Here is a 22,125-nt window from a genome sequence, read left to right as displayed (position 1 = left end):
ATCACATCATACTTTTTCTTTCATACACACACATGAAGAGAAAGAGACAGAGGCAGAGAGATACATATAAATAAGGTTTCCTTCTCAGTGCATTTGCAGCTATCTTTAGAAGGTTTAGAAGGTTGATAAGCGTAAGTGCATTGTATAGGTCAAACTGAATACTTTCCTAAAGCAATATTTACTAATGATATTTTTGGTGGTGAAGTGCTTTAGGAATTGACATATATATATCTATAGAAAACTGAAGCAGGGTCTATTCTTCATCTATGATTGAACTTTCAACATCTATAACTATTTGGTCTTAACTGCAGCCTTTGAGCACAATCCCTAATGATGATTGCCCCATGCCACCCATTATCCTTGTCTTGTAAATTAGACAGTTTTCACCTATTATGTTCCTTCAGGTTTCTTGTTGAGATCTTTTAACATAATGTAGAGGTAGGAGGTCAACTGGCTACTCTCCAAGAAAATAGATAGGATTGCTGCCTGTGGTTGCTATAAGATGGATTGTGTAACATTGGGCTACTGAAATAAAGAAGAAATATTACTAAGAGATTTTTCTATGGCATGAAAACATTTCCTTACCCTATTGTCACATAAGAAAAAACATGTCACACAAGGTTATTTGTTACTTTCTTATTTAGGAGCTCAAGGCTGCCTAAATAACAAATTCACTGTTTATTTGTTTGTTTGTTTCAATGTATATATCTGTTTATCTCACAAGTGTGACTCTGGATAGCTAATAAGGATGCAAAATAAATATAAATATGGTATATATAAAAATACATTTGCCAGCCAACTAAACATAAAGTAGCTCCCCAAAATACAAATAGCAATGTGTGTTCAATTATACTGCTGGCTTCCAGGCTTAGAAAACAGCTAAGTGTCAGGCACAAAGAATCAGGGCCATTCATTAGGTTGCCAGATAGAAGATTTACTCAATCCTATACATAAGAATCTAGTCAACTGGTTATCCTCCAAGAAAATATTGGCACCAAATAATGGTCAAGGGAATTTAGGATGGGCTATATTTGAACTTGAACTGTTTGTGGGACTGTAATGACTCTCTGCAGATGACATCCTTCAATCTGCCTCCTAGCTCTGCCTGTCTTAAAGGCTTTCCAAAAAGTGAATTGAGTCAAGGCCAGCCAAATATTGATTGGAATGATGTTACAAGACCAGGTGCAGCTCTGGAAAACATATGCTTTGGGGGTCCTTCTAGATGACAATTTCTGATTAGTGGTGCCTTGGTATGTGCCTCTTCTATCCGAATGAATGAGGTGGGTAGAAACAATGGTGAAAGAGGTATATATGTGTGTCCCTATATATATATATCTCAATACCATAATTTTTCTCTTCTGGACCAATAGAAACTTCCAGATATTTTTCAAGGACAGTCCCATCTACAGCACATTGCAGCAACCCACTCAAGAGGTGTCCAAAGCAATAACAACATGAAAAATCTGAATTCTCATACCAAGGGAAGGATTCTCATCTTTGTAGATAGTTATTTTAAAAAGTAAAAATGAGAGGTTTTCTTTTGGAGGTAAATTGGGATTTCACTATTCCATAGTTCAGATATTCAAATGGATTGTGCTTTTATCATGTTAGCAGTGTAACTTATTTAAAATGTTTTACCTCCTGGGTGATCTCATGGGAAATTATTTCAAAAGATGAGCCATCATAGTTTTGGAGAAAAGAGACCTGTTATCTCTGTTGGGTTTTTAAATTGTGGTTCAGTACAAATCTATTTTCATTTTTATAGCTAAAAGTTTCAATTTTAACATGTAATTAGTTAAGGCTTTTCTCTGATAAACCTTGAAGCTCAAAAAAGGTTACTCATAGTTTGATGAGATTGGCATCTGCTGAGAAAAATGATGACACCTCTGAGATGATGTGAATGTTTTAAATGAACGTGCTGCCACCTTATATGCAAATACTCTCTTAAATGCTCTAAGACGAAATGAAAGACAGACACAAGTGGTTCACAAATGCTAATGATTTTTGTAGATTGTTTTCTACCAAATTCTGTCAAAGTCAATCCTAATCTGAAACATTGGGGGGAGGTGTCATATTCAGAAACATGTCTGAGAGATTCCTTTGACTCACGCATGGGACAAAGCTTTGAGAGATGATTGAAGAGTCTAAAGAACATCAGACCTGTGAGAAAAGATATATATTCACTTGGACAAAGCAGTTCAAGTGTAAAAGTGGTTTGATTCACTTTATCAAAAGTGAAGAGGCCATTCACTTGTCTCCATGCAGCAGTCAAACACTGCTGAATACTATGCTGGTAGAAAGGTTTTTTCAGCCTTCTTCTGGAATGCTGAAGGTGAGGTCAGAGCTTAATGGCTTTGTTGTGAGAGCTACCTGGACTTAAACACCTTCACTGCATGTTGAGAGGTTTCAGGGTAAATGCTACATAGTCTGGAAGCATTGTTCATACATTGTTGTGTCCTACATTAATTAAAAGCAATAGAATAGAATAGAATAGAATAGAATAGAATAGAATAGAATAGAATAGAATAGAATAGAATAGAATAGAATAGAATAGAATAGAATAGAATAACACAGTTGGAAGGGACAATGGAGGTCTTCTAGTCTACCTCCCTGTTCAAGCAGAAGACCCTATATATTTCAGACAAGTGGCTGTCCAGTGTCTTCTTAAAAGCCTGCAGATATGGAGCACTCACAACTTCTGAAGGAAAGGCATTCCATTGGTAAATCGACTTCACCACTAGGAAATTTCTCCTTAGTTCTACATTGCTTCTCTCCTCAATTGATTTCCATTCATTTTTCTAGTCTTTGCCCTTCTGCTGCTCTGGAAAATAGATTGGCAACCTCATCTTTCTGGTAGTGTCAGCGTTTCAAGTAATGCACCCATAGAAAGCAGAACTCTGAGGCAGGATGTCTCCTCAAAGAACAATTTTATTGGATACATCATATTGGCACAACTGGTGAAAATTGACTCTGAAAGTTCCCGCAATGTTCATCTAATTAAAAGAGAAAGTTTTCCCCTTTTCCCCAAGTCATTAGTCACATGATCCAATCAAGGTGCTGGCCAGTTGCTTGGGTATTTTGCTCCTCCTCTCCCAGCTGCCTGTTGGAATTACCTTGGTTCCCACAGGAAAACCTTTTGTTTTGGTTGAAAACCCCAGCTAACTATTTCCCTTCCCCTCCCCCTCTTATCTAGTGACAACCCTGAAGCCTCAAAGATGGCCCCTGCCATGTTCACTTCAGGGTTGACAGGTAGCAACTCAAATATTGGAACACTGCTATCATGTCTCCCCTAGTCCATCTTGTCACTAGACTAGGCTTATCCAATTCCTGAAACCATTCTTCATAAGTTTTAGCCTCCAGATCCCCTAATCATACTTGTTCTTCTTTATACTCTTTCCATTGTCTCAACATCTTTTTTATATTATGGTAACCAAAATTGGATGCAGTATTCCAAGTGTGGTCTTACTAAGGATTTGTAAAGTGGTACTAATACTTCTATCCCTCTATTAATGCAGCCTGGGATTACATTTTTTGGCTGCTATCACACACTGTTGGGTCATATTTAAATAATTGTCCACTAGGACTCCAAGATTAATTTCACAGTTACTGGTATTGAGCCATATTTCACTCAGTCTGTATCTATAAAAAAAAATTTCTTGCCTAAGTGTAAAATCTTACTTTTATCCACACTGATTTTTTTAATTTAACATTGTTAGATAGGGGCCAGTATTCAGGTCTGTCAAGATTCTTCTAGATCTTGAGGCTATCTTCTGCTAGCTTAATGTCATCTGCAAATTTGGTAAGTTCTCCTTCTATTCCCTCATCTAAATCATTTATGGAGATATTGAAGATGGTCCTAAGACAGAATCCTGGAGTACCCCATTGTCCATCTCTTTCGATATGGATTTAATTCCACTAAAGACTACATGTTGATTACAGTTTGTCTGCCCATTATATATCCATCTGGTGGTGGTGCTGTCTATCTCACATTTTTCTAACTTTAACTAGGTTAAAGTTAGAAAAACCTAGTTAACCTAGTTATATAACCATAACTAGATTATGGTCAAATGCCTTGCTGAAATCCAAGTATATTATGTCCACAGAATTTTGCTGATCCACTAATTTAGCCATTTGGTCAAAGAATGAAATAAGATTTGTTTGGCATGATCTGTTCTTGATAAAGTCATGTTGGCTTCTGGTTATAACTTTGTTTGCTTCTAGGTGATTGCAGATTTGTTGCATTATTATCTTTTCCAAAATGTTCCCAGGTATTGATATCTAGCAGATTGAGCTGTAGTTTCCTGAATCTATTTTTTTCCCTTTTTTGAAGGTGGGACCACATCAGCTCTTTTCCGCTCCTCAGGTAGTTCCCCAGTGCTCCAATAATTTTGAAAGATATGAGTCAATGATTCAGACATCACGTCTGTCAGTTTCCTCAGAACTCTAGGATGTCTAGAGTTCAGATTGCGCAAACCAGTAGCAGCGGTGGTGGGAGGCTCCACCCACCCATCTGGATGTCTCTGTGCATGCGCAGAAGCATCATGCATGCACATGAGTGCCCATGAGAAAAACGGTAGCGGTTAAAATTGAAACCCACTACTAGATGTAATCCATCAGAACTCGGTTATTTGAATTCATCTAGAATTGACAAAAGTTCTCTTACCTTATTTTTGCTTATTTTAATTTGCATTCCTACCTTCTCTTTTACAGTTCTGTTTTTGGTAATCTGACTTATATTATCTTTTGCATGAAGGCAGATGCAAAGAATGAGTTAAGCAGTTCTACTTTCTCTCTACTGGTTGTTACTTCTTTGCCATTTTTAAGTGAAGAATATTTTATCATTTGGTGCAAGACTACCATATCTAGGTTGTGAAACTCTGGGCAATCACTATCAGGGAGTACAGTTGCAGAAAACTATCACAGTTTGTTGTTATCTTATATTAACCCTGATTTGTGCAGCTCAGAGATGGTAGATTTTTGCTGCTGTTCTGAATCTTTTTGGAGTGGAATCAAAAGCTGTACATATGCAATTCAGAGAGAACCATTCAAAGGAAAGATTTGTGCTATAATTACAGGAATTAAAAAAAAGATAACACTCTTTGGAAGGTTTATTCAATATACCAACATACATATTATCACTCTTTTTTATTTCAGGAATAAGTTGGTGAATTCTGATTTTGACATTTGTAGGCATTCAACTCAGAAGCAATATAAAAAACTTCACTATGTATCTGGCTTTTTGGTTCAGCCAACTCTAATCTTGAATTCATGCAATAAAATGTGTTGACTGGCTGCTGTTTTGTAATTTAACACCAAAGTCAGATGCATTTGGAGTTCACTAGTGCATTATCTTCTGTGTTACAGCTGCCTGAATACATCCCAAACAATCTATACCAGCAGTTTAAAAGTTGCTCTACAAGAAAGGAAGGCACCCATTTTCAGTTTATAAAACACCTTTCCCATAATTTTGCTTATAATTAGGAAATCCATCAACCTTAGGAGCTTTAGACTTACTATTTAAATCTGAAATAAAATAATCTTAGCATTAATTCTAAAAGAGACTTTGTCAATCAATGGAATAATTCTTCAAGCAACAGTTTATCTATCCTTGAATACAGGTCACCTGTCTTGAACCCATACCACATCTCTGACATTAATACAATTGAACAAGTCCAGAAATATTTTACAAGAAGAGTTCTCCGCTCCTCTGTAAACAACAAAATACCTTATACCACCAGACTTGAAATTCTGGGACTAGAAAACTTAGAACTCCGCCGACTCCGACAAGACCTGAGTTTAACACACAGAATAATCTATTGCAGCGGTTCTCAACCTGTGGGTCAGGACCCCATTGAGGGTCGAATGACGATTTGCCAGGGGTCGCCTAAGACCATCGGAAATACGGGAAGTATACTTGCAAGTCGAAGAATCGCGCTCCAATGGTTGACTCCACAAGCCAGCTGCAGGCTCTTCAAATCGCTAGCCGAATTCGGCTTCAGGCGCGATCAATTAAAAAAAGAGAAATCTTTGCTCTGATGTCTCCCTCTCAAGCCAGCTGCAATCACTCTCAATCGCTAGCCTAATCTGGCTTCAGGCGCGATAAACTTAATAGGGGAGGAGTCTCCGCTTTAATGCCTCCGTTCTCAAGGCAATCGCAAACAGTTCAGATCGCTAGCCAATATGGCTTCAGGCACGATAAATTCAAAACGAAAATAATTTTACGGTTGGGGGTCGCCACATCGTGGGGAATTGTATTAAAGGGGTCGCAGCACTATAAAGGTTGAGAACCACTGATCTATTGCAATGTCTTTTCTGTTAAAGACAACTTCAGCTTCAATAGCAATAATACAATAATACAAGAGCAAACAATAGGGGGCCTCTGTGGCTCAGACTGGTAAGACAGTCTGTTATTAACAGCAGCTGCTTGCAATTACTGCAGGTTCAAGCCCCACTAGGCCCAAGGTTGACTCAGCCTTCCATCCTTTATAAGGTAGGTAAAATGAGGAGCCAGATTGTTGGGGGCAATAAGCTGACTTTGTATATAATATACAAATGGATGAAGACTATTGCTTGACATAGTGTAAGCTGCCCTGAGTCTTCGGAGAAGGGTGGGATATAAATGCAAATAAAAATAAAAAATAAAATAAAATAAAAAATAGATTCAAACTTAATGTTAACCACTCCAATCTTGATTGCAGAAAATATGACTTTTGTAACAGAGTTGTTAATGCTTGGAATACACTACCTGACTCTGTGGTCTCTTCTCAAACTCCCAAAGCTTTAACCAAAAACTATCTACCATTGACCTCACCCCATTCCTAAGAGGACTATAAGGGGTGTGCATAAGTGCACAAAAGTGCCTACCGTTCCTGTCCTATTGTTTCCTTTCATTGTATGTGCTTGTATATAATGTTGTGACAAAATAAATAAATAAATAAATAAATAAATAAATAAAAACTCCGCCGACTCCGACAAAACCTGTGTTTAACTCATAGAATCATCTATTGCAATGTCCTTCCTGCTGAAGACTACTTCAGCTTCAATCGCAATAATACAAGAGCAAACAATAGATTTAAACTTAATGTTAACCGCTTCAATCTTGATTGCAGAAAATATGACTTCTGCAACAGAGTTATTAACACTTGGAACACACTACCTGACTCTGTGGTCTCTTCTCAAAATCCCAAAAGCTTTAACCAAAAACTGTCTACTATTGACCTCACCCCATTCCTAAGAGGACTATAAGGGGCATGCATAAGAGCACAAAAGTGCCTACCATTCCTGTCCTATTGTTCCCTTTCATTATATCAAATTAATATAGTTATTGCATACTTTTGCTCATATATATGCTTATATGATATGTAGTTATTTTATGTTGATGCTTGTGTATATTGTTGTGACAAGCAAAACAAAACAAAACAGAACAGTTCAGGATCAAACTGGCACTGTGAAAAAAAATGTGGATGGTGTGGAATGGCTAAAGAAAAAATATTCCAGAATAGCCTTTCTCAATGCATTTTTAGGGAAGAAGCAGTTGGCAGTGACTTACAATGTGGCTGACTGTTCCATTCTAAGTCTTAAATAAATATAGAAGCCCTGTTCTGCAAGCTTCTCTACTTTGTTCAGCCTCATATTCTCTAGTATTTGGAATGTAGTACCCAGAATTCCTAGCTAATTTGTCCTTTTGGTTAGGATCCCTATGAGTTGAACTGTAGGTTGAAGCAGGCATGTAAGCAGAGGGCAAAAACCAAGAATATTATCAAGAAGAACCCTTTGGGGAGATAGATAAGAAAGGAACAATTTATGAAGGCTCAACGGAGAAATGTCATCCAAAGCAGACAAAGAAGACGGGGTGAGAAACACACAGGAAATTTGCAAATTCCACTGACAGCTGCCAGATTTCTAAATCCACAAAGAACAACTCCTGGGTATAAAAGGGGTCCTGAAGACCTCTCATTCTTTGAGTAGTCGTGATCCAGATTTAATGGCTTCCATCATTCTAGCTAGTGTTGACAGCCTAAGCTGAGAAGAATGTGGATGAGTGGGGATGAGTGTGTGAGTGAGAAAGAACAAATGTATATTGTAACCAGTAAAATTTGGTTGTTATGTCGAGCCTTTGCGTATTCCAAAGAACATGCTGAGCTTCAGTATTCAGTTGAAAGTGATTTTTTTTTCTAATTATTTCTCAGTTGTCAACAGAGCTCTGTGTCACATCTGATCTTGCCACTCTTAACTGGAAGACCACATGAAAAGCAAGAAGACTGTAAAGAACCATACGCCTCAGCAGGTTGTATGTCTTTGAGTGAATCACCAGAACTTGAACTGGAGAGCCCATGTAATACAGACTCCTTTCTGGAAGAGTCTAATCGTTGTTCTGACCTTATCAAATACCCTCTCCCTTTCTCGCACATTGCAAATTTCCAAGTTTATTTTTCTTCCTTAACTCTATTAATATTCAGTTCACTCTACTCCTAACTTTTTTTTACCAATCAGAAAGAGAAGAGAATATTTTATGAAATGGGGGGGGGCATGGGGGGGTGCAGTTCATTCTTTCGTTAAAATATTGACTCTTGACTTTTCCTTGAGTCCTGTTCCTTTCTTTAGATCTAAATTCCTGGGCTGAACTTTCAGCTCTCAATTTGAATCCTCAATAGTTTATTGGCTTGAACTTTTGACTCATCAAAGCAAGACAACAGCAACAAAAGCCATTTCAAAATCTGAAATAACAAAAATGGCTGATTCATCCCATCACAAAACTATTGAAAGGGGCATGAGTATATATTGATATTTGTGTCCATTTGCTAAACATAGCCTGTTTTCTTATAATCTTAGCCCAGTAATATTACCTGTTTTCTGTACATTCAGACAATATTTCTGTATAGCTAATTAATAGGCTGAGTTTGAATTAAAAATATAAGCAAAATTAACATTAACCAAGCTACTATGTTTTAATTTATCCTAATTGTGTAAATGCAATTAGTATATATAAAAATGCTGGCATTAGAGAGTATTCAAAAGCAACTTTTGAACTATAAAAGCTGTAGGGAACATTCTTGAGGTCTAATAAGTAAAATCACTAGGATCGCCTCAGAATTGGAATCCAACTGCATGCATCCAGTCAACGTGCCAGGTCAAGACCTTATGTGGTTACCTAGAGCAGGTTCGATCTGTAAGATAGTTAAAGCTGATCCCCAAGGTTATCTGTCAGTTTTCTATCTATTCAATTTCTATAGCTGCCCATCTCAGTCAATGAGTCTGGGCAGCTTACAATTCAAAATGGGGCCATGGAGTGGTATCAGCTTCATTGAGGAAGGGGTTGTGTGTTATTGCAGACTGAAAAGAGACTGATGTTTTTTCTTCTCAAGATATCATAGCTAGAATCAAGAATCCTAGACAACTATCATCCACCAGTTTTTAGGGAAGGTGGTTTGGATTTAGATCTAAAGAACCCCTGTAGAAAGCAGAGAATCCATTTCAATTGGACTTCAGGTTAGGGTTTAGGATGGAGATGGCATTTGTCATACTTTTTGATGACCTATCAGGAAATCAGGATGGCAATTGTATATCTATAATAATGTTCCTTGATCTCTCAATGGATTACCTTTTGAATCAGCTTCTGGAGTAAAATGTGTGTGCGGGGGAGACACTATTGTTTTGTTCCCCTTTTTTTAAATATTTATATGGATTTGCTTATTTTGAGTCAAATACCATCAATATACTGATCCTGGCCCCAGACTGATTAAGTAATGCTATCAAAGTCCTGATTCATTCTGGATGGAAAAGTTTAATTCTGGTTATTTTTGGGGGGAGAGGGGAGGATTGGTTTGATTTTTAAGCTAATTAAGTTTATGGATGATAGAGTTTTTTGTTTTTTTTTTGCTTCTGATTGTTTATTCTTTTATGTTGTGATTTTTTAAAATTGTAAGACACCAAGGTTATCTGGGAATTGTATAGCTTTAAAATCTGTCAAATTAAGAAATGAATACACATTTTACCTTGCTTTTACTAATGAAATCTCATGTGAAATCACTGACATCCATGAGAGGAGCGCTAGTGACAAAATATTCATCATATTTAAAACTTCACTTCTCAGGTATTTGTGTGCAACATTTTTATGCCAGTATCACCAAATACTCAGGTGGATTTCATGTTTCATTTCATAACTTTGGCATCATCATGGTTAAAAATGGATGTCTATGTGATTTATTCGTTCTATCTTAATATTTTTATTAATGCTATACTGTCATTTCTGGGTGCAATTCAAGGTTGCCGGGCCGGTTTAGCTCTGCCTGGTAAGGCCTGTTATTAAGAACACAAAGCCTGCAATTACTGCAGGTTCGAGCCCGGCCCAAGGTTGACTCAGCCTTCCATCCTTTATAAGGTAGGTAAAATGAGGACCCAGATTGTTGGGGGGGCAATAAGTTGACTTTGTAAATATATACAAATAGAATGAGACTATTGCCCTATAGATTGTAAGCCGCCCTGAGTCTTCGGAGAAGGGCGGGGTATAAATGTAAACAAAAAAAAAAAAAAAAGGTGCTGGTTATCACCTTTAAAGCGCACCATGGCTTAGGACCGGGGTATTTGCGAGACCACCTTCCACCACCGATTGTCTCCCAACGACCTGTGTGCTCCCACAGAGCGGGCCTCCTCAGGGTGCCATCGACCAAACAATGTAGGTTGGTGGCCCCCAGGGGGAGGGCCTTCTCTGTGGCGGCACCAGCCCTATGGAACGAGTTACCTCCGGGGTTACGCCAACTCCCCGACCTCCGGGCCTTCAAGCGTGAACTAAAGACTTTATTATTTCACCGAGCGGGACTAGCCTAAGAATGTATTTTAGCGAAATTTTAATGGGTTTTTAATCGGTCTTCTACCGTTTTAGTGATTCAGCCACTAAACATTTGTTTTTAAATTGTTTTTTAAATAGTGTTTATTTATTATATTTATATCATAGTGTTATGTGTATTTTAATATTGGCTGTACACCGCCCTGAGTCCTTCAGGAGATGGTGCGGTATAAAAATGTAATTATAAATAAATAAATAAATAAATTTCATCTAAGTTCTTGTTTTCTGTGCCAAATCTCATAGGTTAAAAACTTTTAGCTTTAGACAAACACATACAGTTTGGAAGTTTGTAACCTGTTTCTATTATAGAGGTACCACATGAGCTGCAAAATTCCAAATAATCACTAGCTAGAGAAAAAAGTAAGGTTTTTTTAAAAAATCTCTTTGGTTTTCATCTCCAGATGTTATTGACCCGAATTTGTATTGTTTATGGGTTGTTTGCTCAGCAGGAGCTGAATAAACCAGCCCTCAAAGCTTACAAGCTTTTGATTTCTCGCCTGATAGAATTCCTTTTCTGCAAAAGCCAAGTGCCCACTGGATATACCACAAAGAACAAATTGTAAAATAAAAAGAAGTGCTTGCACCACTGAACCAAAAGGAAATTTGAATTTTTACAAGCGTAAGAGCTGATGGAGTTAGCAAAAAAAAAAGGCCACATTTAGAACAAGATCAATGCACACCAATTTATTTAGATGGCTCTCTGTGTGGAATTAAAAAGTAAACAGAAAAAATGAACTGGCAAAAAGTAAAGAAGAGTTGTAGCTTACTTATCATAAGAGTTGATCAGAAATGCTGAATTTTAAAATATTTATTTATGAAATATCAAGGCTGCCTGACTTTGGGTGTCATACAGTATGGACCAGTGGCGAAATCCAATTTTTTTTACGTTACTTTCTGTGGGCATGGCTTGGTGGGTGTGGTGTGGCTTGGTGGGTGTGGCTTGGTGGGTTTGGCAGGGGAAGGATGCTGCAAAATCTCGATTCCCACCCCACATTTGGGCCAGCCAAAGGTGGTATTTGCTGGTCCTCTAGCAAATAATTTCCGCTACTGGTTCTCCAACCTACCCAAAATTTCCACTAACAATCCTCCAGAACCTGTCACAACCTGCTGGATTTCACCCCTGGTATGGAGGCTACAAGTTATTAGAACCTAGTTATTCTTCACAAAGTCTGAGGTCAATATAATGGAAATCATAGCTTTATGCTAGTTTCATTTTTCTAGAACCAAAATCAATTTCTAGTTGCTTTAATAAGATAGATAATGATGATTGAAACAGTTGTTACTGTGGTTCGGAAATAATGTTCTCAGTTTTACAACAGTTTAATATAATCAAAATTTGAACTAACTCTTGCAAATTTCTATCCAGAAATAATTTAGTCCATGTTTTAGGATCCGCCTTAATGAATCTGATTCTTTGTAGTTCACTTCACTCATTATTTCCATCTCCTAACTGTTAACTGGGAAAATGAATAATTTTCACCCCAATATACCTAATAAAATGATGTTGATATGCCCTGATTGGAATATAATGAACGATCAGAGGGAAGCACTCATATAATGGATAATGACCCCTTGATTTTGCATTGATACATTTTGTAATATTTCTAATCAAATTAAAATAATGTACCAGCATCTTTGGTTAGAGTTCTATGCACAATTACTTAAAATTTATTATGAGTAATCTACAATTCACAGTCTAAGAGTGGTGGAAGCCTAATAATTCAAGATTTATTAAGGCAGCAACTGAGAATATAGGCAGCTCCTAGTCAGATGATTTTTTTTCTTTGTAAAATTAGGTGGTCAGATCCAATACATTCAAAATTTCAAACTATTAAGTGAGACATTAAGATATTGTTCCAAGGATTCAAATCGCAATTGATGGAATTATGGATTTATTTTTCCATAAGCATTTAACTTTGGTCTGCAGTATTTCTCAATTTTTTAAAATGGTTTTTCCTCAATTGTTGCATTATCTGTTATAGCAACATCAATGAACCAGGTTTTCTTCTTTTCAATGACTATTATTTCAAACGTTTTATGAACAAAGTGACTATTTGGATCTGGAAGTCTCATAAGAGTTGCCTTGAGGTAAGATGGGTGGCCTATACATTTGATAGATAGAAGATAGATAGATGGATGATAGATAGATAGATAGCAGTGGTGAAATCCTCCCCAGTTTGCCATCAGTTCACTGCCTGTGCATGTGCAATGTGTGCCAAATGTGTGCTGCGTGCATGCATGCACAGTACACACCAAACACATGATTTGCACAGAAAAAGGAGTCTTGGAAAGGTAAGTAGAACAGCAAGGAGGGAACAGTTGTGCCGCGCAATTTAGATTTTCTGCTTTCTAGTGAATTAAAATTGCACAGCACAGCTGATTGTCGGAAATACCAGTTTGGATGAACCGTTAGCTTTTATCACTACTGATTTGCCCTTGAGGTAAGATGGGTGGCCTATCCATTTGATAGATAGATGATAGCTAGCTAGCTAGCTAGCTAGCTAGATAGATAGATAGACAGACAGACTTTTAGCCTGCTAATTATTCAAAGCCTAAATCCTAGCAAAGTTTCTAATGAATAATGCTGACAATGTGATACTTTATTTTATTTTATTTATTTTATCACACAGTATATATAAGCTACTGAAATAATTATATAATATATAAGCATATATATGCATAAGTATGTAATAACTATATTAATTGGATATAATGGAAGGAAACAATAGGACAGGAATGGTAGGCACGTTTGTGCTCTTATGCACGTCCCTTACAGACCTCTTAAAAATGGGGTAGACAGTTTTTGGTTGAAGCTTTGGGGATTTTGGTACTTGGTTTGTGTAATTTTGGTGCAACCTCTGATCAATTCTTTCAACCTCTTCACTACAAAGGAAACATTTGCTGTTCTTTGTTTCAAGTTGAATTTTCACCTCCGTGCAATTAGTGAGCAAATCTTGTTCTTGAACCACTAAAATAAAGTCTTCAGTTTCTGTCTTTAAAACTCCTAACTTCAAGTAGCTTCACGTGGGGTTGTTATTGGCTTTTCTTCCTATATTCTTCAAGTATTGGTGATGCATTGGCTTGTTTTTCCACTTAGCAACTCAGTTTTTGATTGCTTCTTTTATGTACTTAGCCTTCACCTTTGTTATTTTCAAGAGATTTCTTTGATTGACTTCCTTCAATAAGAGTTATTCAGTCTTCTTGATGTAGTTATTCAAACCACACTTTTCTTCCTCCACAGTTTGTTTCACATGTAGGAGTCTTCTGCCCCTTCGGCTATTGGCAAATATAGCTGATCAATATAGCTTTTCTGCTGTAGAGCACAGTAGATTGTCATTAGTTTTCTTGTTTTCTAACCCATGAAATCAAGCTGGGTCCAGTCAAGTATTCCTGCTATATATCAAATAACAGGGATTATCCAGATACTGTTTTAATGATATTTCCTCTGTTTTAACTTTGATTTCAACTTTTTGAACTCATTTGATGTATTTGTTGAAGTACGTTCTTTAACTTGGTTCTATAATAAATCATAAGCTTTCCAAATCCCTAAATATGTGTGACTTTTTTCTAGTGCTACTGTCTTTATCAAAACTCCAATACTGATAATATATCTTTCTTTTTTTACACCTATAGATTACATATGAGTTTAATTATGTTATTTTTTTTAAAAAAATGTGAACTGTTTCTCATTATTCCTCATGTTTTATTCCTGTAAAGCACATGCAAACTTCTACATTTACATACATAAAACAACACTGAGTATAGAGAAATTAATGTATAAGATCTGAGTAATCAATATTGTACAGTACTTGAAAATCTAAATCAGTGAATTAGGAATGGGCTCCATACATTGCCAGGTCCTTTTATTGTACTCTGTTCCCGCCAAAATTGTACTGTTCCAAACAGAAATAAGAAAAAAAAAAGATTGATTTACAGATTCACATAGGTTTCATACACCGCAAATAATTAATAAGAAAAAAAAATACTTGTCATGATTTGCCTCTTCCAAAGTGGCTGATTTCTACCATTAAAAGAGGTTTTTAGATTGCAAAAATGAGATGGGGTAGGATTTCAAACTTTTAAAAAAACACAGATTCCCTATTCCTTGTAACAAAAGGATGGGGAATATCTGAATTAGGGCCAATATCTTAAATTTTCAGCATGGCAATGAGAGCTCTTCCAAGAATACATTGTCCTTACTAGGACCAATATTTTCAGATATATTTTTTTCACTTTGTGGTAAAAAAAAGAATAAAGGATAAGAATCAGAACAGTGAAAAATGTACGCTTCTATGCATTTCCTTAAAACATTTGCTTACAAAACCCAACATAAGCAAATAGTTCTCAAATTATGGTTATTTTGCTATGGAATTTTTTTGATATGATTTTAGTATCTATAGGGTTCAAATAGGGTTTTGGGGAGCAATAGGATCATAATCTGCAGCTTCAGAAAACCTCATAAGTTATGCAATTTTTTTTTCTTTGTGGTCTGTCCAATATTGCATTCTCAGTTACTCCCATTGAAATCTGTTTTTACTGACCAGTGAAAACATATCACATTTGCGATAGAGAAGTCAGATCAGGAGAAAAATAGCTTTAATGAGGCTTTAACCTTTGATTAAAATCAAAAAGTTCTTTTTGTCAACTGGCAAGTCTCTGAAAAAAGGCTTTATTTTGCTTGAAGATCCATCTTTAAATTCACTAGCCCTAGGATGCACTATTGTTGTATGATAAACATAGTAAAACAAAATATTGGAAACTCTTTTTCCATGGTTTACTCACCATTCATTACACAGTACTTAATGAAAAGGATTTAAAAGTCAGTTGTTGTTTGGAAATCATGTTAGCTGTTCATTTTAAATTGTTTATATTTTTATTTAGATTTTTGACTACCTTGACTGTGTTATACTGGAAAAACATTAAAAATAAATCTGGCCTATGAAATAATTTGATCACTCTCTTTCTCTGTGTATGCTTTAATACCATTGCAAACAAGAAAAAAAATTGTGATTACAGATTTTAAAAAAGGAACAGAACAAGATCCAACAATAATGATAAATAAATAAAAATAGCTGTAACTAAGCTTTTAAATAAGTCAGATTTTATCCTCATGTTATCATATTCTACAGCTTGGCTTTTATATCAATAAAGACCCAGTTCAAAATCTGAGAGCTGATACATTTCATTAAGCCAATTTTAAAATCCTGAATGTGACCGCTATATGACCCCTATAGAAAGTTTTATTTATGTATTTATAAATATATAAAGGGAGGGAGGACAAGGGCACAAAAGAAAATAAAGGGGAACAAGAAGGACATGGGGGGCAAAACACTGAGAGACATTGAGTTCTCTAATCTCTCTTTCTGATCACTTTTGGAAATTGTCTATTTCCTATTTTAAGATGATTAGAGACCTTTGGAATGACAAATTTGAAAAGTCCACCTAATGAGTTCATCTTCATTCCTACAAAAAAAAAAAAAAAAAAAAAGTAACCATAGATTAAAGAATTTAAAGAAATGGAAACAAACAGCATAAAACTAAATAAGACTTTGATATGAGAAAATGAACAAATTATAGATTCAGACAAATTTGGAATATTGAAACTTTTACTATGTAAGATTTTGGAAATAATTGTATAAAATAAGCATCTTTTTATGCGGACCAAATCAGAGGTGCGTTTCAGGAAGTTTTGACCAGTTCTGGAGAACCAGTAGCGGAAATTTTGAGTAGTCTGGAGAACCAGTAAATATCACCTCTGACTGGCCCCACCCCCATCTATTCCCTGCCTTCTGAGTCCCATCTGATTAGGGGGAAATGGGGATTTTGCAGTATCCTTCCCCTGGAGGGGGATGGGAATGGAGATTTTACAGTATCCTTCCCCTGCCATGCCCACCAAGCCACGCCCACCAAGCCACACCCAGAGAACTGGTAGTAAAAAATTTTGAAACCCACCGCTGGACCAAATTGTTTTGTCTGTCTTAAGTCATGACACTATAGCGTACTAAGGATTCCAGGCAGCTAAGAAAAAGGGGAGAAAAGTGTTACTTTGCTTTTGGTTTTCAGTTAATACAGGAATTTACAAAATGACCGAAAACATTATAATATTTGAAATATTGTAGGAGATTTTTAAAGAACAAGGCCAAAAAATAATAGTTACAATATCAGAAATGATGTCTGTTTTAATGGATATTTATGTTCAAGAGTTATTAATGAAGGAATGACAAATGTGAAATAAATTTTGCATGACACAGAAATATTAAAACCAGAAATTATGGGTAATAATAATAAAATGCCTTGTGGATTATAAAACCAGGGTGGTATCTAAAATGGAAACACAAATGACAAAGCAAGAGAATGACCCAGATAAGTATTTTTTGCTGGATATACAAAAGAAGTTGATTAAAGCTTTGAAAATCAGAGTTGAAATACAAGGATAAACTAAGAAAATGACCTGGATAATAACTTTTTACTGGATTTACAAAAGAGGTTTTTAAAGCTTTGAAGAAGCCTTTGGGATGGATAAAAGAAAAAATTGAAGAGAGATAAATGCTACAACATCTGAATGAATTAAAGATCAAGATTTTCAGGAAGGAACATAAATTTGGTTCGTTTGACCAAGTTTAAAATAAGAGATATTTGTATAAAAGCTCTGGTAACCCTTTAAAGACTTTTTTTGCTAACACCAGAATGGAAAAGTACAAGATTTATGGATTTGCATGAAACACAGGCTGTGCAGACCTCATTATTAACTTACCATATATATAAGACTACTGAATATTATATATAAAAAGTATGCCTTTTGGCCTTGGGAAAGAAGAACAAAATGGCAATGAAAAAATGTCCTTGTCATGAAGCAGAATAAGGAAAAAAATGCAAAACTTTTCAGTGCTTGACAGAATGTTCCCTTTTGTGATGGTAGAGTTTTGCATCAGAACTGATAAGTTTTGAATAGAAGTAGAGAAACTTGCAGCCACACAAACTTAATTTATAAAGTTATATTTTGTTTTATAAAGTTTATTTAATCATTTATTAAATAGTTATTCCCATGCTCAATAGAGATTTCCCATTTATGCAAAGAAATCTGCAAATCCATTCCATTCATGTAAATGGATTAATGTCATAGTAATTATATGTTAAGAAGTTAACGGTTAAAAACATAATTATTTTGGTCACTGAAAAACAGGTAGAAATAGCTTTTTAACTGGGAACCTGCTCAGAGAAAGAGCTTGTATATGATTGGAACAAGTCATTTTTTCTGACCATTAACCTCCAATTTTCAAATTAGTTCCAGATGGGTGCAACCTTACAATTATGCTGAAGAAGAAAAATTCTAATAAATTCTAATAAAAGATGTCCAAATAAATATTAAAGTGGAGGTTTTTACATACTTTCCTCTATTTGTTCACATTTTAAAATCTGTCATTTGGCAAGTTTGCATTTTTCAATAATGAAAAACTAGTCCCTTGTATCATATCCATATGACTGATTCTCCCTGAGTCCTTCGGGAGAAGGGCGGTATAAAAGTCTAAATAATAAATAAATAAATAAATAAATAAATAAATAAATAAATAATAGACTGGAATGTTACTATCAAATAATAACCATGATGATCATTTGTCTACAAGCAAGAACTGATGAATCGACAAAATAGACATAATAATTAAAAGAAGAAGAAAATAAAATGCTCTAGGACTTTAGAATTGTATGTAGTACCGATAGAATAGAACCGATTTAGAATAGTACCGGCACCCTGGTACAGTCAGCTGCAGATGCGGCTGTCTGTTGGGGGCGAGTCATTGGCCCCGATGAAAAGGGTGCGTGACTTGGGCGTGCTCCTGGATAGATGGTTGTCCTTTGAAGACCATTTGACGACCGTCTCCAGGAGAGCTTTTTATCAGGTTCGCCTGATCCGCCAGTTGCGTCCCTTCCTGGACCGGGATGCCCTATGAACGGTCACTCATGCTCTCGTTACCTCTCGCTTGGACTATTGCAATGCTCTCTACATGGGGCTCCCCTTGAAGAGCACCCGGAGACTACAGTTAGTCCAGAATGCGGCTGCGCGGGTTATTGAGGGAGCAGTTCGAAGCTCCCATGTCACACCTATCCTGCGCAGACTGCACTGGCTACCTGTTGTCTTCCAGGTGCATTTCAAGATATTGGTTACTACCTTTAAAGCGCTCCATGGCTTAGGACCGGGATACTTATGGGACCGTCTACTGCCGTCCTCTATCTCCCAACAACCGGTGTGTTCTCACAGAGAGGGACTCCTCAGGGTGCCGTCAGCCAAACAATGTCGACTGGCGGCCCCCAGGGGGAGGGCCTTCTCTGTGGGGGCTCCTACCCTGTGGAACGAACTTCCCCCTGGACTTCGACAACTATCTGACCTTAGGACCTTTTGCCGCGAACTTAAAACCTATTTATTCCGCCTTGCTGGACTGGCTTGATTTTTAAAATTTTTAATTTGATTTTATGGGTTTTAAATTTTTGTCAATTTTATAGGGTGTTATTGTATTTTAAATTTGGCCATTTGAATAAGTTTTTTAAGGGTTGTTCTTAGTATTGTATGTATTGTTCCTTTTGTATTTTATTTTGGCTGTTCACCGCCCTGAGTCCTTCGGGAGAAGGGCGGTATACAAATTAAAATATTATTATTATTATTATTATTATTATTATTATTATTATTATTATTATTATTATTATTATTATTATTATTATTATTATTATTATTATTATTAGAATTTAAATAGGCAAGCTTCTGCCATATAAAACGTTAGACTTAACAATTGTAAATAGGAAATACAAAACTATTTGGAAAGTGGATGTGGCAGTACCTGGAGACAGAAGAGTAGAAGAGAAGGAACTGGAGAAAATCACAAAATACAAAGAAGTAGAATAACTGTGGCAAAAGAAAGCAAAGATAGTACCAATAATGGTAGACGCTTTGCAACCCCAAAATAACATGAGCTTGAACACCACTGGCATTGACAAAATCACGATCAATCAATTGTAAAAGTGATCTTTACTTGGAATAGTTTACATCCTGCAACAATATCTTTAACATATACAAATAACAATAAAGGGTTTAGAATTTAGGCTGCCTGCAGTTTGGCAGTTTATATCCCACCAGGCTCAAGGTTGACTCAGTCTTCCATCCTTCCGAGGTGTGTAAAATAAGGACCCAAATTGTTGGGGGCAAGATGCTGACTCTGTAAGCCACTTAGACAGGGTTATAAAGCACTGTAAAGCGGTATATAAGTCTAAATGCTATTGCTATTGCTAAACCTCTGGCTGACTTTGCAACGAATCAAAAACAATAGAACCCAGTTAGAGGAGTCATATTTCCATGACTGTAGCTGAAGAATAGGATTATGCAGTGCTTATTTCTATATTAAGGCAGGATTATCAGAAACGTCTAAAAGTGATAGATTATGACAGAGGAGCTTCTATACCCTTTTATATCTAATTTCACCTGATACAGATGTGATAATTGCCTGTCTGCTATCCGGGCATGGTTGTGAACATTCTCCTGTAGCTGACTTCCATTGAAGTCATCCAAAGAATGAATTGCCTCAGAGTTTGGACTAATGGAAGATATGTAACATACTGCAAAACTATTTTCCACTACAATCCAGCCTATATAAAATAGATTACTAATGTAATCTTGATTAGTTTACAGAACTACTCTACAACCTCTGGATATTATTTGATCAATTTTTAAAATATCAGATTACTCAAATGTGCAAATGTCTAAAATTATCTCTCATCCACTGTGGTGAAGAGAAAAAAAACACAATATCATGCTATTATGTCCACACTGCAGGAAGTATGCAGTGGTATATCTCAAGTTTCTATGAGTCCAGTAGTCTTCGACATCTTCATAAATGACTTGGATAAAGGAATAGAAAGAATGCTCATAAAATTAATGGATGACACAAAGCTGAAAGGGATTGCTAACACTCCAGAAGACAAGCTCAAAAATCAAAAGGATTGTGATATACCTGAATGTTGGGTCAATATACAACAAAACCTTGTTCAATTGTGACAAATGTAAGGTTTTGAATTTGAAAAAAATAGATGCACAGGTTCAAGAAAGGCGATACCTGGCCTAGTAGTAGTATTTGTGAGAAATATTGAGGGCTTTTGGTAGACTACAGATTAAACAGAAGACAGCAATGTGCTATAACTGTCCGCCGACTCCGACATGATCTGTGTTTGACACATCTATTGTAATATCCTTCCTGTAAAAAACTACTTCAGCTTCAATCGCAATAATACAAGAGCAAACAATAGATTCAAACTTAATGTCAACCGCTTCAAACTTGATTGCAGAAAATACGACTTCTGTAACAGAGTTGTTAACACTTGGAACTCACTACCTGACTCTATAGTCTCTACTCAAAACCCCAAAATCTTCAACCAAAAACTGTCTACTATTGACCTCACCCCATTCCTAAGAGGACTATAAGGGGCGTGCATAAGAGCACAAAAGTGCCTACCGTTCCTGTCCTATTGTTCCCTTCATTATATCAAATTAACATAGTTGTTGCATACTTTTACTTATATATAATTTTTCTCTCATGATGAGTTATTGTTTATGTTGATGATTGTATATACTGTTGTGACAAAATCAAATAAAAAAAATGCTAATACAGTTTGAGGCCTTATCAAGAGATATAGTCTTAAACCCCACTCTATGCTGCACCACTCACACTGTAACTTGGAACTATATCCAGTTTTGATTTTAAGAACGAAAGACAGGCATTGGGGGATGGAAAGACTGCATTGAAGAGCAGCAAGGATGATGATGGGATTGCAGGTCCTATGAAGAACAGTTAAAGGCATACAATATGTTTAATCTAAAAAGAGAAGGACAAGGGGAAACAACAGTTTTTCAAGAAATGAAGGGATGTTTCAGGGCAAAGGGATTGAATTTATTTCAAACAGCACCCAAGAATAAGACAAGAACCAATTTGCAGAAGTTTAACTTTCATTTAGAGGTTTTGAATACAATCAAAATTTGAAATAAAGAGGAAATTCAAGACTGGGGGGACTAGTCATGAACAAGAATATCCTATCCTGAAATCATGAGTGCTTTGTTGTTGTTGTTTTTTAAAAAAAGAATTAGGAGAACATTTATTCAATATGTTATGAAGATTCCTTACACTGAACACAAGATTAGCTGAACTTCAAGATCTGTTCCAGTCTTAGAATTCTGTGGTCTTACTGCAAATGTGCCATTCAGAACATTGATTTCAACCCCCTGCTTAATGGAGGAATCC

Source organism: Ahaetulla prasina, chromosome 6, assembly GCF_028640845.1.
Source record: "Ahaetulla prasina isolate Xishuangbanna chromosome 6, ASM2864084v1, whole genome shotgun sequence".
Lineage (NCBI taxonomy): Eukaryota > Metazoa > Chordata > Lepidosauria > Squamata > Colubridae > Ahaetulla > Ahaetulla prasina.
Note: the sequence above shows the minus strand (reverse complement) of the source record.